Below are 19,506 nucleotides of genomic sequence, written 5' to 3'. Positions count from 1 at the left end.
TCTCAAAAACAACAACAACAAAAACAGAGATATAAAACATCATGGTGGCCCCCAAATCCTCCATAGAGCACCTTCTATCACTTCCCAACCTCATGCTCCCAGGCCCCCATACCCTCATATGCAGACCAGCGTTGTCTGTTTTGAGCTTCACAGTGATGGAATCATAGCAGGATGTATTTGCTTGCTGTTCAGCTTCTCTCATTCGGCATTCAGTTAGTAAGATGCACCTGTTGTTTGTATCAGTGGTACATTCATTTTCATTTCATACAGTATATTTGGTATGAATATACCAAAATGTATTTGCCCATTGTACTGATGATGACCGTTTGGGTTGTGTCAGATTCGGAGCTATTTTAATAATGGTGCTAGTAATATTCATGTACATGTATTTTGGGGCACTTGTGAAATTGCTGGGCCAGAGGGTTTGACTGTATTCAGTAGATAATGCCAAATCATTTTCCACAGTGGTTTGACTAGTTTTGATACCCACCTACAGTATGTAATAATTCCAATTACTCAAAATCCTCATCCATAGGAGATATTTGTCAGACTTTTAAATGTTTAGCCATTTTGATGTCTACATAAATAATCTTATTGTGGTTTTAACGTGTACTTCTATGACTAATGAGTTTGAAAGCATTTTGGTGTATTTATTGAATCTTTGGACATTAGCCACCCACTCCCCAATTTTTTAAAGTGACTTTTAAAGAAATTTTGCTGGCTGGGCATGGTAGCTCATGCCTGTAATCCCAGAACTTTGGGAGGCCAAGGAGGGTGAATCACCTGAGGCTGGGAGTTCAAGACCAGCCTGACCAACATGGAGAAACCCCATCTCTACTAAAAATACAAAAATTAGCCAGATGTGGCGGCACGTGGTTATAGTCCCAACTACTTGGGAGGCTGAGGCAGGAGGATCGCTTCAACCCGGGAGGTGGAGGTTGCAGTCAGCCAAGATCACACCACTGCACTCCACTCCAGCCTGGGTGACAGAGCAAGACTCCATCTCAAAAAAAGAAAAAAGAAAAAAGAAATTTTGCCATTGTTCTAATGTGTTTAAATGTCCTTTGCTTATGTGAAGAACATGATGGATTTCTAGAATTCTTTATACTTCCTAGAGACGTGCCTTTCGTTGATTTTCTACGTAAAAACATTTTCTGCCATTCGGTGGTTTGCCTTTCTGTGTTGTCAATGTGGTATTTTGATGAATAGAAGTTCCTAGTTTTAGTGTAGTCTAATTTACCAATATTTGATTGTGTCTACTGCTTCTTGTGCCTTGTTTAAAAAAATCTTTGCTTACCCAAACATGTTTTCTTCTAGAAGTCCAGTGTCTTGCCTTTGGTAGCCTCTAAAATTCACATGGAACTGGTTTTTTATGTAGTGTGAGACAATGGTCATAATTAATTTTTTTCTGTATAATATACCAATGAACCCAGCACTGTTTACCAAAAAGGAGCCCTTTCTCCACCTCATGCAGAGCCATCTTTGACATAAGTCAGGTGTCTATATATAGGCAGATCTGTTTCTGGGTGTGCTGTTGTGATCCATTGGTCTATTTCTCTATTTCTGCACGCATACTATGCTGAGGCGATTACAACAGCATTGTATTATTTTGATAATGCACTCCTCTTCTTAAAGATTTTCTTGGTTATTCCTAGCCCTCTGCATTTAATGTGAAGTTTAGAATAAACTTGTCAAATATCTTCTGAGATTTTGACTGAAGTTTAATGGAAACTATATTAAGACATTTCCATTAGGATGTTTATTCCATGACTGTGGTATAACCAGTTATGCATACATTGTTTAATTTATCTGAGTAATGCATAATAGTTTACGTTGTAGGAGTCTTGAATATCTTTCATTAGATTTAGTCTTCACATTGTATCTTTTCACTCTATTGTAAATTGCAGCTTTTATTTTATTTTATTTTATTTTATTTTATTTTATTGAGATGGAGTCTCACCATGTTGCCCAGGCTGGAGTGCAGTGGTGTGATCTCGGCTCAATGCAAGCTCCGCCTTCCGGGTTCACGCTGTTTTCCTGCCTCAGCCTCCCAAGTAGCTGGGACTACAGGCACCATCCACTGCGCCCAGCTAATTTTTTTGTGTTTTTAGTAGAGACAGGGTTTCACCGTGTTTGCCAGAAAGGTCTCAATCTCCTGACCTCGTGATCCGCCTGCCTAGGCCTCCCAAAGTGCTGGGATTACAGGCGTGAGCCACCGCGCCTGGTTGCAGTATTTATTTTCTAAGTGTCTGTTACTGGAACATAAAAAATGGTTGATTTTTTATATTTACATTAGATTCACACTTTCCTACTAAATTTATTCATTAATTTTTAAAATTATCTCTATATTTTAATAATTTCTGTATATATAATTATACTAAACAAGTCACAGCAGTTTTATTTCTTCTTTACCAATCCTTAATTGTCTTGTTTCCCTTTGTTCTGTTAGCAGATTGGCTAGGGCTTCAGTACAATGTGTAACAGAATTGGTGATAATGGACATTTATGTCTCATTTCTGGATTCGGAAACATTGCTTTCAACATTTTGCCATTAGGTATAATATTTGCTATAGCTTATTTCTTGTGGCTATTCTGTAACAGGCTAATATGCTTCCCTACTGGTTATAATATTACATGCTTATTTTTTGCATTATGGTCAATGTAGAATTTTGTTAGATGCTTTTTCTGCCCCGAATGAAATAACTAGAATTTTGAGCATGTACATGCTGACAATTTTGTTCTTTTTCATATTTTAGAAAACATTTTATGAAAATTATCAGTTAGCCGTAAACATTCTTCTTCAAAAAACTCGGCCAGGTGCAGTGGCTCACACCTGCAACCCTAGCACTTTGGGAGGCCATGGAGGGAGAATTGCCTGGACTCAGGAGTTCGAGACCAGTCTGGACAAAATGACAAAAATCTGTCTCTACTAAAATTACAAAAATTAGTCAGGCATGGTGATGCATGCCTGTAATCCCAACTACTCAAGAGGCTGAGGTGGGAGGATCATCTGAGCCTGGGAGGTCGAGGCTGTGGTGAGGCGCAATTGTGCCACTGCACTCCAGCCTGGGTCACAGAGTGAGACCCTATGTCCAAAACAAACAAACAAAAAACACTCTTCACAATGAAGTATTTTTTATGAAAACGTGAAATCTTCCCTTTTCTCACAATTTTACCCCCACAGGTACATAGTGTTAATTTTTGGCACAGAATCTTCCAGAATTTTTCCTATAGAAAACAAATTTTAAAAAGAATTATTATTATATAATCTACTCTTTTCTTAGCATGTTTCTCCTTGGGGGTAAGGCATTACACTAGCTAAAACTATATTTGATCACCTCGTGAAAAATGAAACAGTTTTAGTTTGCATTTTTCCTGATGGAGTAAGGAGAAAAGTTATATAAATATCTGGCAAAAAACCAGGTGAGCTCTTAAATGAACTCATCAAATCAGCTCAATTAATACGAGTCGGCTGAATTTGGTAGACTCAGTGATATGTTTTTAGGGTCTAAATTGAAAATGATTAGTAATTTTTAAAAAACACAGCATATTCATTGGACCGGCCAGAGCTGTACTGCCGCATAGAGGAAAGAGCATGGGCTTTGGAACTGCGGATTTATTCATTCTTCCCATTGCTACATGGGGCCATGAACCACATGTCAGTATCTTGGGTGCTGGGGAGAGAGGTGATAAGACAGATGTGTCTCCTGCCTTCACAGGGGGGAATGAAATACTGTGTTAAGCATTGCTAGAATGATCTGGGAGCACACAGCAAAGGGACATGAACATTCAAGGAGTTGAGGAAGGACCTGGATGTGATTCCTTCTCAGGTGGGACTGGGTGGAAAGTGAAGAGGTGGGTGCTCAGACCCAAGAGGAAGTAAGGAAGTGGGCTTTAGAATTCAGGAGAGAAGATGGCCTTGGACTAATGGAATCTTTAGACATAATGGGGAGAAGTCAAGAAGGTTCATAGAACCAAGTTTGGATTTTATCTCATGGACAACAGAAGGCATCTCAGAAGGTCTTAGGCGGGGCAGTAACACAGCCAGATTCCTGTGTGAGAGTACTCCTGTTCCTTTCGTTGTGGAATGAAGACCCACTGGAAGGGGACCTGCTATGCAGACATTGTAATACACATGGTGAGACATAGCGAAGCCTAGGTCCACGTTAGGGCAGCAGGCATCAAGTTCAGAGAATCAGGAAGTCTCTAGGAGAGAGGCTTCATTGGACTTTATGATGATAAACAAGACAAGAGACAGAGGGAAAATCAAAGACAGTATCCACATCATTCTCATGAGGAACTGGGTGTGTGCAGGACCCAGGAGCTGACCTGGGGTCAGGAAATCTGACTTGGACAGAGCCTTCGATCAAGGGGACGGGGCAGTGAGAGGAGCAGCCTTTATGAAACCCTCACTGGGTCCCAGGTCAGTATTCAAAATTCTGACTAGTACTGGTAAAGCAAACAGTATGCACCATCCATTCCCTTAAGTGCTTCACCAAAGCGAACTCAGGCATTCCGTACCACAATCCAGTGAGGTAGGGACACATTTCCACTGATTACAGATAAAGTAGCTGAGGCACAGAATGGTTATGAGAGACCTCAAGGATCCCCAGTAAAAAATTACGAGGCCATGTCTTAACCCACAACATCTGACTCTTCACTGCTAAGCTGAGCGTGGAACATTTACAACAGGCTGCATAACCTCTCTGTGCTCCACCGCCTCTGCGGCAAGGGAGAGTCGGAGCCTACTGTAGAAGATGTATGAGTAGCGTGAGTCTAGCGGTAACACTGGCCTGAGAGTTCCCCCGAGCATTAAAGGAGCTCACAGCCAGAACAAGGCCTGACCAAGGGTGAGGGCTCAGGGACCAAAGCCACATTCCTGCTGCTATTATCATCATCCACCCCCTCTTGGAGCGAGCACACCCAGTACCCACAGAGCATGACAAGAGCTCTTGTAAACTGCTGTCCCAGCAGGAAGGCTGCTGGCTCCTCCATACCTGCATGAGCTCCAGGCAGGCATCCCCACATGCCCTGGGACCTTGGGGATGTGGCTGCATCTCTCTGGGCCTCAGCTTCACCATCTGTAAACTAGGGTAATAAGAGTTGCTCCTGCTCAGGGCTGAAAGGTTTAAGTGCAATTCTTCCCTAATGCCTAGAGCAGCCTGCTGTTGGGGCTCAGTTAGCATGAGTCCCTGTGGACATCACCTGGGGCAGCAGGTGGGCAGGTGAAACATACAGAAATGCAGAATGGGGCAGGACACCGAAGGTTACCGAGGCCTCCTGATAAGGGGTGAGAGGAGCTAATAGTGCAGAACCTTGTGGTCTACAGCTAGGCTGTGGCTTTACTTGGAGAGATATGCAATCACTGGAGGGTTGTGAATAGGGGGGAGGTGATTGTTCTGACTACTATCTAAATGTTTTCAACTTAATGTCCTGCTCTGTGGGTACTGGTTGTGCTCACTCCAAGACGAGGTGGATGATGATAATAGCAGGAATGTGGCTTTGTTCCCTGAGCCCTCACCGTCGGTCAGGTCTTGGTCTGGCTGTGAGCTCCTTTAATGCTTAGGGGAACTGAACTCATACAGATCTCCTGAAATCATACATAATCTTCAAATAGAGACAATAATGAGGTTATAATTATGCCTAACATAATACAGCTATCCTTCGTACAACCTTAAGTGCACCAATCCTTAATATAAATGCCATTACATAAAGTTAACAATACTTAAATGCTGACTTGGAGTTAATAAATCTTATGTCACATTGTGAAGGAAAAAGAGAGGAAATAAAAATGAAGATATTTTCTTAGTACACATGTATACATGCACAAACATGTTCTTAACAAATAAGGAGGAAATACTCATACAGTCCTCGTTTCTGCAACTCGTCACATGGTCATAGTTGGTATTGATAACTACCTTCTTCTACCCAATCTGTATTCCCTTTGCCTTCAGCAAGCACCTCAACAGGTCACGGTTTTCTTGCCTGGTGGAGTGACCCAAACCTTCATTCCTAAAGGGTCTAGACCATATGTAGTTCTGCCTGATTGGGCCCTTGTAATTTCCCATTGACCTTAATCACAGGGCATGGTAATACTAAGAGACACCCTAATGGATCTCCTGTATTGCATTCATACTCTTCCTTACCTCCATTGTGGAGTAGTAGACTGATTTCATCTCAATAGTCTGGGTCAATCATCCTTGCCAACACTGTAACTTCCTTAGCCTGTTGACTTAGAAGTAGGAGGGGCCTAAAGTGACCAGGTGGCAATCTTAACTTCCAGTGTAATGGAATCGTTGTGTCTTCTGGTGGCAGCATTCCTCCCTCTGGAACTAAGACCTCTAGACCAGCAGAACGTAATGTCGTGAGAAAAAGGAAACAAGACTTTTGTTAGTGGGTCACTAGGGGTGATGGTAATAGGGGCCATTTCCACTTCCACCCCTTGACTCCTAGAGCCATGAACCCTGTCTGTGGGATACACAGGACCATATATTGTATGCTGATTCAGAGCTTACACAGCCTTCTGGAGAACATTGCCCCAGTCCTGCAAAGTATTGTCACCTAGTTGGTATTGTAATTGTGACATCAAAAGGCCATTGCACCATTACATCAATCCAGCTGCTTCAGGATGACAGGGAACATGGTAAGACCGGTGAATTCCATGAGCATGAGCCCACTGCCACACTTCTTTAGCCATAAAGCGAATGCCTCGGTCAGAGGCAATGCTGTGTGGAATACCATGATGGTGAATAAGGCATTCCGTGAGTCCGTGGATGGTAGTCTTGGCAGAAGCATTGTATTCAGGATAGGCAAACCCATACCCGGAGTAAGTAACTATTTCAGTAAGGACAAAGTGTTGCTCTTTCCATGATGGAAGAGGTCCAATATAATCAATCTGCCACCAAGTAGCTGATTGATCGCCCCGATGAATGGTGCCATATCGAGGGCTCAGTGTTGGTGTCTGCTGCTGCAAATTGGTCACTCAGCGGTGGCCATAGCCAAGTTAGCCTTGGTGAGTGGAAGCCCATGTTGCTGAGCCCTTGCATAACCTCCATCCCTGCCACATGGCCACCTTGTTTATGGGCCCGTTGGGCGATGACAAGGGTGGCTGGGGAAAAAGGCTGAGTGGTGTCCACAGAACAAGCCATCCTATCCACTTATTAAAATCCTCCTCTGCTAAGGTCATGCATTGGTGAGCACTCATGTGGGATACAAATATCTTCACAGTTTTTGACCATTCAGAGAGGTCCATCCACATACTTCTTTTCCAAATTTCTTTGTTACCAATTGTCCAATCATGCTTCTTCCAAGTCCCTGACCATCCAGCCAAATCACTGGCTACAGTCCATAAATCAGTATATAACCACATATTTGGCTACTTCTCCTTCCAAGCAAAGTGCACAACCAGATGTTTGAAGTTCTGTTCACTGGGAAGATTTTCCTTTGCCACTATCCTTCAAAGGTGTCCTAGAAAGAGGCTGTTAGGGCTGCAGCTATTCACTTTCGGGTGGTACCTGCATATCAGGCAGAACCATCTGTACACAAGACCCTAGTCTTCTCTTTCTCTGTCAACTGAGCATAAGGAAGTCCCCATGAGGCCATCGGTGCCAGCTGGGGGAGAGAAGGCAGGGTGGCAGGAGTGAAGACCATGAGCATTTGAGTCAGTTTGTCATGTAACTTACTTGTGCCTTCAGGACCTGCTCGAACTGGATCACATATATACCACTTCCCTCATCACCCCTTCATTGTGTACACTCTTGCAACTACAGCCTTGGACCTCACTGACATGTTGTGTCACTATTGGTTTGATTTGTCTTTTCCAGAGTTTCACATAAAAAGTCATACAGTCATGGCCCACATAATAATGTTTAAGTCAATGATGGACAACATATACAAAGATGGTCCCATAAGATTATAATACCATGGTTTTACTGCACATTTTCTATGTTTAGCTACACGAATACCTACCATTGTGTTATATAGTATTCAGTACAGCAATATGCTCTGTGGGTTTGTTGTCTGGGAGCAATAGGCTACACCATACAGTCTAGGTGAGTAGTAGGTTCTACCTTCTAGGTTCATATAAGTCCACTCTATAATGTTTGCACACTGACAAAACTGCCTAACAACAGAATTCCTAAAAAACATAAAACGTGTCCCTGTTATGAAGGACAACAAAATTTCTAAAAAACAGGAAAAAACATGCCCCTGTTATGAAGGACAATGACTGCGGTATGTATTCTTTCACATCTGGCTACTTTCACTAAGCAAAATGTTTTTTAAGATTTATCCATATTCTTGTATATATAAAAATCATTTTGTTTTTTGGCTGGAGGCTGTTTCTAGACATTCGTCTATTAAAAACAAACCAGGGTATTTGTACACAAGTCTTTGTAAGGACATACATTTTTAATTTATTGGATAAATACCTAAAGGCATGATTTCTGAATCATATTGGATGAGAATGCTTACCTTTTTAAGAAACATGCAAACTATTTCCCAGAATGATTGTTTTCTTGCTGTATTGATTGCACCAGCAAAGCAGGAGAATCCCAGTTACTCCACGTCTTTGCCAACTCCCTGTCTCGCCAGAATTTTTAATTGCAGCAATTGTGATGACTCACAGAGTTTCATAATTGTGATTTATTCTACATTTCCTTGATGACTAATGATGTTCACCACTTTTTCATGTGTTTATTGACTCTTAAGCTTAACAATTGCATTAAATTGAAAAAAAAAGTGTGTGGTAGACACCCACAAAAGCCTTCACCCTCTCCTTAACCCTAATTTAGAGGCTAAAGGCTGCTAACATTAAATACCCCAATTCCAGATTCATCTGCATTAGGGTGCCCCATGAGACATAAACAGAAATTACAGAGGGAAAATACACAGCTTTCGAGAAAGCTTTCGTGTCTTTTGTAAATTGGAGAAGTTCAGCTGTTGCTGACTCCTTCTTTTCCACTTCCTTCCTGTCTTCACTGTGCACGTGACTGCTGGAGCTGCAGCCACCATTTTAAGACCAAAATGAAAAAGTGACTTGGGTTGTAAGGATTGAGGCCCCGACTTTGTTGAGTCACTAAACCAATCATGGAAAACATCCACCTCCAGTTTTTTGTTTGCTTGTTTGTTTTGTGAGAAACGCAAACCCTATTGGTCTGAGCCACTGTTACTTAACTGTTCTGTTACTTGCAGTTAAAAGTGTCTCTAACTGATGCTAAGAATCTCTTGGGGAAAGCAATGAAGTTGCAAACAAATGGTAATCTTAATGGTAACATGAATATGACTAAAATTGCTTTTTAATTTGTTTAATAATTCAACATATTTATTGAGCATCTGCTATGTGGCACATTCCATTCTAGGTGATGAAGATTCATCAATGGAAACAGTGGAAAAAGGCCCTTCTCTTCTGGAGTTCCTGTTATTAGAATAGAGAAGAAAAAGCATAGGTTGACAAAAAGGATCACTTTAGTTATCGATGAGTGCATTGAGGAACCTGAAGCAGGGAGACACGATAGTGAGAGAGGGTTAAGCAGGACCCTTCTAAGCGTCCTTGTGAGGAGGTCATGAGAGTGACTTTGATGAAGTGTTCAGAGAAATATTCTTTGAGAGGTAACGTTTTATCTAATATCTGAATAATGAGGAGTCGGGCATGTGAGGATCTTGAAGAACATTGCAATTAGAGTAACCACTGCAGACCAAGTGTGGTGAGTAGGAGCCAGACTAGAGGAACAGGAGCTCGGTGAGTGAAGGGTGAGTGGGAGGGGTGAGGCCAGAGGGTGGACAGAGGCTGCATCCTGCAAAGCCCTGCAAAGGCCATGATGAGGAGTTTGGATTAGACTCTTAAATCAGGAGTCCATTCATTCTAGAAAGTAGTTCCTCACTAAAATTGGTCTTTTCATCCTCAGCCTGTAGAGACCCTTTACTGTATAGTGACCGTGTTTCACAGAACCCATGGCTGTAAGTCATCAGTAGTCACTCCGAGTCAACAGAGCCTCAGACTCCTCTGGTTTTGGTCAATCTAACCCCATAGATCTGCAGCACGTCCCAGTATGAGAAGAAATGTCTCTGTTAAAAACCACCCAGCATTTGGTTTCTGCCAACACAGGTATTAGTTAATAATACACAGAGATTAAGAGCTCAGGAAGTAAACTTGGTTCCCATCTTGACTGTCTATTCACATCTTAACTTCATAATCCTGGGTAAATTTCTCAGACTTTCTGAACTTCAGTGATCTCATCTATATAATATTGATAATAAGGGGATTTGTCTCACAGATGTGAGGATTCAGTGATAATGTAGATAAACACTCTATCTAGTGCCTAGGATGCATGACGACCAAGAATAATAGCTACTTTCCTCATCATAACATCAAATACCATTGTCTTGAGTAGGAAAAAGGACAAAGCTAGCAAAAGAGTTCATCTGCAGTTCAAAGAGACACTTGTAATTTCAGCCCCTTCCTCTGCCTGAAACCCCATGCTGGTCAGGTATTGATCATTAACTCACCTCTAGCTATCCAGAGACCTTTCCACTCCAAACTGACTAGGCTAAAGAAGTCAATAATTAATTCACAGATAATTGACTACAGAAATATATTTTTGAAAAAAGCAGGATACAATTTAAGTATGTTTTACTGAAGCAACATCTGAAATGACATTGCACTTGTTTTCTTAAACGTCTTTCATCATCTGAATTACTTTTCAGGGCTAAGACGAGGGTGAGACAGGTGAGTCTCACCCACAGCTCAAACCTTAAGGAGGCTCTCACAGTCAGGTGCCATCTTTGCACTTACAGGAGCCTGAGAACTAGTGCCATCTTAAATCTTGCCCCCTGGGTGACTTGCCTACTGATACGGTTTGGCCATGTCCCCATCCAAATCTTGTCTTGAATTGTACTCCCATGATTCCCATGTGTTGTGGGAGTGACCCAGTGGGAGGTAATTGAATCATGGCGGCGGTTTCCCCCATACTGTTCTCGTGGTGAATAAGTCTCATGAGATCTGATGGTTTTATCAGGGGTTTCCGCTTTTGCGTCTTCCTCATTCTGTCTTTGTCTCCTGCCATCCATGTAAGACAGGACTTGCTCTTCCTTGCCTTCCGCCATGATTGTGAGGCTGCCCCAACCATGGGAAACTGTAAGTCCAATTAAACCTCTTTCTTTTGCAAATTGTCCAGTCTCAGGTATGTCTTTATCAGCAGCATGAAAATGGACTAATACACCTACCTTTTTCTAGTCTGGACCCTGCCACCTTCTTTGAGTTACGGCTGCCCTATTATCACTCTCAGTCAAATTGCTTGAGCCTGCATTACTGCAAGGACTGGGATAACAACAGGAGAGGTAGAAGGGGTGCCCATTATTTCCTTGTCTCTGATCAAGACTGGAGGCTGATTCTGTCTTTACCTGCTACTTATCTCTAGGCCACTTCATAGAGATTTTCTCCAATCCCCACAGAGCCAATTTCCTGACAACGACACTAGTAATAGTGGCTAATATGCACTTAATAAAATTGCAGAGTGGATCCCAAGCTGTAAAGATATCGTATTCTTTCTTCATCTTATGAAATAGTTTAAGCTGTGAATCAACCAGGACCCTTAGCATTCGGTAGGGTTCCTGGTGGAAAGTGCCCTTGTGGAATGCAGAATCACATACAGCTTTTTGACAACTTGAAACTGACTTCACTGGGGTTAGAGAATGCCCTTGATATTTACGTTATTAGACATGGAATAATCATGCTGATAGGATTATGAATGAGTCCTAATATATGATCCCTTACCATGTGCCAGACATTGGGCATTTTCACATTTAATCATGGCTTCCGCTCTGTATGGAGATGCTATTATCATTCCCCTATTACAATGTAACAGCAGCTAGCTGGACTCTGTGTGCTGGGCATTCTTCTAATTACTTTTTGTCTTTGAATTTATGTGATCTTCATCATACTCCCGGAAGATGGGCTCTTGTCATTCCCATTTCACAGATGGGAGATTCGTGCTTGCCCATTGTCCAAAAAATAGGATATAGAAAAGTCAGGGATCTCCATTAAAGACCCTTGCTTCATTTATGCTGTAAGCAGCTTCATATGATCTCAAATGCTTTAAGATTCCCTTCTAAGTTACTCAGAAATCAGAGTTTAATAAACAACAAATATATAAACATGAAGGCTTTGGAATTTAACAAATCCTACAGCAGAACTATTATTTTTCTAATTGGGAGGGTCGTAGATGTTACCTGGAATGGGAAAGATATTGTGCTGATCTTCAAAGAGCTACACCATCAGTGACAGTGCAGCAAGAATGTACAGTCAGGCAGATGTGGAGCTGCATAGGGACTGCAACTCAGTGTTGGAATCGATACTTACACATAACACGGTGAAGATTTGCACATAAGTGAAGAGGCGGAATTAATACTCAGAGGGATTTCCTTTCCTGTATGATTATTTTTCACAAACTATGAAGACCCCAAGGATCCTATCATGTTACTGAGTGTAAAGGAAGTGAGATGAAGAAATTACAAAAGTATTGGATAGGAAAAGAAAGGGTCGGGGGTAATGTGGAAGAGAGTGGACATGGAGGTGAATACAAGATTGAGAAAAGAAGAAAACAGCGCACACCCACGGGAACCTAGAATCTATCACTACATTTCCCATCATAAAAATCATCACAGGGCTTCCTGTTAAGCCTTTATGTTAACATGGATATTAATGTAAGCTTTCAGTAACAGAGAAAAATGATCTGAGATTTGTTCCAATATATTATTCATAAGTTGTGGTTAAGCGACCAAAGCAGTGAATGTATTTTCTCTCACAAACAGAAACTCAAGGTCAGAAGAACATTTAGTGAAACTCTCTCACTGGGCTGGATGGTCCCCATGCCACTGATAAATGCCATATTAGGTAACATTGGCCTGGCATGGTGGCTCAGGCCTGTAATTCCAGCACTTTGAAAAGCCAAGGTGGGAGGATCGCTTGAGGCCAGGAGTTTGAGACCAGCCTGGGCAACATAGTGAGACTCTGTCTCTAGCAAAAAAATTTAAAAATTAGCCAGGTATGATGGTGCATGCCTGTGGTCCTAGCTACTTGGGAAGCTGAGGTACTTGGAGGATCCCCTTGAGCCTGGAAGTTTGAGGTTGCAGTGAGCTATGCTCATACCCCTGCACTCCAAGCTGGGTAACAAAGCAAGACCCTGTCTCAAAAAAAAAAAACAACCAAAAACAAAAACAAAAACAAAACTAAAACCAAACCAAAATAAACAAACAAACGAACAAAAATGATAACATGAAATTTCTAAGACACATTGTTCTCCTCCTCCCCATGGTATCATACCCTAAGACCCTCTTAATGATTTGGGTTTGAACATGGGATATCTTTTTTTTTCCATAAGTTATTGGGGTACAGGTGGTATTTGGTTACATGAGTAAGTTCTTTAGTGGTGATTTGTGAGATTTTGGTGCATCCATCACTCAAGCAGTATACGCTGCACCATATTTGTAGTCTTTCATCCCTCACCACCTCCCACTCTTCCCCCCAATTCCCCAAAGTCCACTGTATCACTTATGCCTTTGTGTCCTCATAACTTAGCTCCCACATATCAATAAGGACATACCATGTCTGGTTTTCCATTCCCAAGTTACTTAACTTAGAATAATAGGCTTCAGTCTCATCCAGGTCACTGCAAATGCTGTTAATTCATTCCTTTTTATGGCTGCATAATATTCCATCATATGTATATACCACAGTTTCTTTTTTTTTTTTTTTTGAGACGGAGTCTCACTGTGTCTCCCAGGCTGGAGTGCAGTGGCGTGATCTCGGCTCACTGCAAGCTCCGCCCCCGGGGTTCACGCCATTCTCCCACCTCAGCCTCCCAAGTAGCTGGGACTAAAGGCGCCCGCTACCGCGCCCGGCTAGTTTTTTGTATTTTTAGTAGAGACGGGGTTTCACCATGTTAGCCAGGATAGTCTCGATCTCCTGACCTTGTGATCCACCCGCCTCGGCCTCCCAAAGTGCTGGGATTACAGGCTTGAGCCACCGCGCCCGGCCTATACCACAGTTTCTTTATCCAGTCATGGATTAATGGGCATTTGGGTTGGTTCCACAATTTTGGAATTGTGAATTGTGCTGCTATAAACATGCATGGGCAAGTACATTTTTTGAATAATGACTTCTTTTCCTCTGGGTAGATACCCAGTAGGGGGATTGCTGGATCAAATGGTAGTTCTACTTTTAGTTCTTTAAAGAATCTTCACATTGTTTTCCATAGTCATTGTACTAGTTTACAGTCCCAGCAGTAGTGTAAAAGTGTTCCCCGTTCACTGCATCCACACCAACATCTACTGTTTTTTGATTTTTTGATTATGACCATTCTTGCAGGAGTATATGGCATCACACTGTGGTTTTGATTTGCATTTCCCTGATCATTAGTGATGTTGAGCATTTTTTTTCATGTTTGCTGGCCGTTTGTATATCTTCTTTTGAGAATTGTCTATTCACATCCTTAGCCCACTTTTTGATCAGATTGTTTGCTTTTTTCTTACTGATTTGAGTTTGTTGTAGATTCTGGATATTAGTCCTTTTTCAGATGTATAGATTGTGAAGATTTTCTCCCACTCTGTGGGTTTTCTGTTTACTCTGCTGACTGTTCCTTTTGCTGTGCAAAAGCTCTTTTAATTAGGTCCCAGCTATTTATCTTTGTTTTTATTGCATTTGCTTTTGTGTTCTTGGTCATGAAATCCTTGCCTAAGCAAATGCCTAGAGGGATTTTTCCAATGTTGTCTTCTAGAATTTTTATAGTATCAACTCTTAATCCATCTTGAGTTGATTTTTGTATAAGGTGAGAGATGAGGATCCAGTTTCACTCTCTTACATGTAGCTAGTCAATTATCCCATCACCATTTTTTGAAATGGGTGTCCTTTCCCCAACTTTATGATTTTGTTTGCTTTGTTGAAGATCAGTTGGCTGTATTTGGATTTATTTCTGGGTTCTCTATTCTGTCCCATTGGTCTATGTGCCTATATTTATACCTTTACCATGCTGTTTTGGTGACTATGGCCTTATAGTATAGTTTGAAATCAGGTAGTGTGATGCCTCCAGATTTGTTCTTTTTGCTTAGTCTCGCTTTGGCTATACGGGCTATTTTTTGGTTCCATATGAATTTTAGAATTGTTTTTTCTAACTCTGAAGAATGATCATGGTATTTTGAAGGGGATTGTGTTGAATTTGTAGATAGATTGCTTTTGGCAGTATGGTCATTTTCACAATATTGACTCTACCCATCCATGAGCATGGGATGTGTTTCCATTTGTTTGTGTCGTCTGTGATTTCTTTCATCAGCATTTTATAGTTTTCCTCATGGAGGTCCTTTGACTCCTTGGTTAGATATATTCCAAAGTAGGGTTTTTTTTTTTTTTTTTTTTTTTTTTTTTTTTTTTTTTGCAGCTGTTGTAAAAAGGGTTGAGTTCTTGATTTGATACTCCACTTGGTCGCTGTTCGGGTATAGAAAAGCTACTGATTTGTGTACATTATTCTTGTATCCAAAGACTTTGCTGAATTCTTTTTTAAGTTCTAGGAGCTTTCTGAAGGAGTGTTTAAGATTTTCAAGGTAAACAATCATATCATTAGCAAACAGTGACAGCTTGACTTCCTCTTTACCAATTTGGATGCCCTTTATTTCTTTCTCTTGTCTGATTGCTCTGGCTAGGACTTCCAGTACTATGTTGAAGAGGAGTGGTGAGAGTGGGCATCCGTGTCTTGTTCCAGTTCTCAAAGGGAATGCTTTCAACTCTTCCCCATTCAGTATTATGTTGGCTGTGGGTGAACATGGGATGTATTATTAGTCATGGAGCATTGGACAAGTTGTCTAACTTTCTGTGCCTCTAAGTCAGATAATGTGTGTGATGTATAAGGCCCAGCATATGTTTTAAGCCACTAAAAGTTGTTGTATTTTTTATCACACCAGCAGAAAGCTAACACACATAGTGTCCCTCACTCACAGCCCTCCGTGACTCGGATCGTAGCCCTGATAGTTAACAACCCTTACAGTGAGACACCTGTCATCCCAGCAGTGATGCCTGCAGTCTGTGTGGGGGAAATAAGCAGCCTAATCCATTGTCCAGAGTCATTTTGAATTCATAAGATATTACATTTCTCCATATGTAATCATAGCCATTTATATCTGTATATTACTTCAAAATGTACAGCTTTTATACACAGGATTGCATGTCATATATACAAGATAAACAGGGATTTTAATTCCCATTTTACAGGTAAAGAGGTTGAGGCCATGAGAAGTTAAGTGGTTTCCCGACTCAAGTTCAAGCAAATGGAAATGAAGGGAGACAGATGTGAACCGGGGTTTCTGACTACAAGTGGACATAGTGGTGTCTCTATAGGAGTGAGAGAGTCAGCAGCATTTATTGCATCTACCTGTACACAAAGCCAAGGTGTGTGCAGTGTCCAAAGTGTAGATGCCAAGGTGTCATCTTTCAGGAGCTTTCCCTGGGTTTGGAGATTAAATACAAACATTCTAGGGAAAGACAAGAACACTTGGCAGCCGGGCGCGGTGGCTCACGCCTGTAATCCCAGCACTTTGGGAGGCCGAGACAGGCGGATCACGAAGTCAGGAGATCGAGACCATCCTGGCTAACATGGTGAAACCCGTCTCTACTAAAAATACAAAAAATTAGCTGGGAGAATGGTGTGAGCCTGGGAGGCGGAGCTTGCAGTGAGCCAGTGAGCCGAGATCACACCACTTCATTCAGCCTGGGTGACAGAGCGAGACTCTGTCTCAAAAAAAAAAAAAAAAAAAAAAAAAAAATACCACTTTGCAGCCCTACATCATGGGCTCCAAGGCTCTACACGACCTGGTCTCTGCCTTCCTTCTTGACTTCATCCTGTCCTTCCCTCCCTCTGTTCGATATGCTCCATACCTAACTGATTTTTGGTTCTCAAATATGCCTCTTGCTTTGTGTTTCCTTTTGCCTGGATCAATATTCCTCTATATTTTTGCACAGCTGCATCCATCTCAACACTGAGGTTTCAAATCAAATTCCATCTCCTCGTGGAGACCCTGCCTGACTTCCTATCTAACTAGAGTCAAATATCCTCAACTTATCCTAAATATCTTGGAGACGGTCTCTTCTATTCCACCATCCTGATATCCTGTTTGGAATAACACATCATTCATTAAAATCATTTTATTTATGTGTTTGTGTATTGTCTATACATTCTCTGTATTGGAAGATGAGCTACTTGTGTGCAGGGATCTTGTATCCCATGTTTACTATTGCCCTTGTCACCTGGAACAAGGTGTGGTACAGAAGATATCTGTATAAAATGCTTGTCAAAATGGGCAAGAAGGCAAATGCACATGACCCTAGGATGTACATTACCCTAGGTAAGGATATTTTAGGAGAGCAAGACATGTATGGTTCTGGAGTCAGAAGATGATTGGGTCCAATTTTCAGCTTTTTCACTAACTAGGACTGTGCAACTCTGGGAATTTGCTTTAAATGCTATGAAGCTCTAATTTCTCATGGATAAATGGTGCTATACATTGTGCTTTGCTCCAAAGTTGCTGTGAGGCTACACCAAGATAGACCATGTGCTGTGCTTAGCACAGTGCCTGGCCCATATTAAGGGAGTGAGCTTCTGTCACTGTAGGATGCTGCATATGGGGAACACAAGCCAAGCTGGAGAGAATAACACACTGCAGTAGATTGGATCACTGCCCTCCCTGCATTTTTTTTTGTACACACTTATCCTTTGCCATGTGGCTTTGCAGCTCCTCAGGCTAGAGAATTGCCTCTCCCCATCTGATGTCGGACATGGCCATACGGGTTGCTTTGGTGGATGGAATGTGGACAGAGCAGCAGGTTTCCGATCTGGATGAGACTTCAAGAAGCACCACAATCTCAACTCGTGCTTATTCTCCTGTGATTAATAGAAGAATTAATTCTTGGTGACAACTGCCCCTTCAGCCTGCATATGCACCAGCATAAACATCACAAAGTCAGTACACACAACATTTCTATCACCCAGGAAACTGTTCCTTCCCTTTTCCAGAAATAGCCAACTCCTCAAATGCAACCACTTTTTAACATCTACTACCTTAGATTAACTTTGCATGTCTTTAGACATCATAGAAATGAAATCATATTTTTAGTCCTCTCATCCCTAAAGTAAGGCATTTCTCTTCACCAAAACAAGTCAAGATTTCATGGAAGATGTGGGAAGATGTTACAATTTCTTTCATTTCTATTGCACTCGAGGAGCATCCATTCTCTGAATCTTAAATGTTTCAGGGTTGCATTTTCCTTTCAATCTTCCATTCTCTTCTTAACTGTAAAAATCTTAAAGTAACCTTCGTTCGCAGGACAGTCTAAAGTAAGTCCTCCAGGAAAGTTTGATACGTCAACATTCAAATCATGCACACATATGACTTTCCTCATGGTGACTTTGATTTACTGGCAACCTAGTAAAGGAACTGGTTTACAAGATATGACAGTGTCAGGGACACTTCTGTAGTATCACACCACTTTTCCGCCTACTACACAGCCTATCATAACTTTCGTCTAAGGTAGAGATCTACAAACACAGTCATACCTCTGTGAAAACAAAGGGATGTTGCTCTCCTTCAAATGCAGCCCCAAGTGTGCATGCTGCTATCTACCTTCTCCATCATTGATAAATTACACAAGCCGCGTTTATCAGACGAAGCACCTACTTACGTCAGAATGAATGGCAGCTTCCAATGGCAGCTTCTTTAAAAAAAAAAAAAAAAAAAAAGATTTGCATTTAAACACTGATACATCTAGAGTTTCCATTGCATGGCTAATGGTTGAACTGGTTGGTATCAGCTGTCATTGGCACCTGTGAGTTCTTCGTATATTGTTGAATGAAGCTGAAGTGCTAAGTTCTTAGGGATGCTGACAGATTTTTATTCCTGATCTTTATCATTGGATAGCAAACTCATGTTCGATGTCACTTTTCACCCCCATATTCATTTTGACTTCCACTCCCAATTTTCATTAACAGTTTAAAAGTGCCACCTGTGATTATTCTACGAGGCATACATCCTTCGAACTGAGTTGGAGTGGAAGTCAATCTGAAGATGGGAGTGAAAAGTACCTACTTCTGTCAGAATGAATGGCAGATTCTGATGGCAACTTCTTTCCAAAAAAAAAAAAAAAAAAGATTTGCATTTAAACACTGACACATCTAGAGTTTCCATTGCATGGCAAATGGTTGAACTGTTTTGTCTCTAAAGATGCTCATGATTGCAGGTGCACATTTCTTTTAACAATTTGAACGAAACTTTCCTTCAATAAAGTTTCCTTTTCTCCATGCCTCTTTAGGTCTGAAGAGTTTAGACACTGATATTCTTTGACCTGCTTGGAATCCTATTTCTCATCCTCTTCTCCTTTGGTAAGAACACCGTTGAGGTTTTTCTCTGAGGATTCCCCTCTCTGCTCCTCTGTGGTTTTGTGGTCTTGGTCAGGGGAACCAGGCATAG

General features: G+C 41.5%; 1 long non-coding RNA gene across 1 annotated transcript; it reads left to right on the top strand.

Annotated features, from left to right (window-relative positions):
* Nucleotides 1–9,659: 9,659 nt before the first annotated feature.
* On the top strand, nucleotides 9,660–16,642 carry LOC103876142. Its single transcript, XR_002515913.2, has 3 exons — nucleotides 9,660–9,739; nucleotides 9,906–10,105; nucleotides 16,259–16,642. It is a non-coding gene; the product is annotated as an uncharacterized LOC103876142 (long non-coding RNA).
* The last annotated feature ends 2,864 nt before the right edge of the window (nucleotides 16,643–19,506 follow it).

The sequence above is a fragment of the Papio anubis genome, chromosome 9, assembly GCF_008728515.1.
Source record: "Papio anubis isolate 15944 chromosome 9, Panubis1.0, whole genome shotgun sequence".
NCBI lineage: Eukaryota > Metazoa > Chordata > Mammalia > Primates > Cercopithecidae > Papio > Papio anubis.
This window is presented reverse-complemented; position numbering and strand designations above follow the sequence as displayed.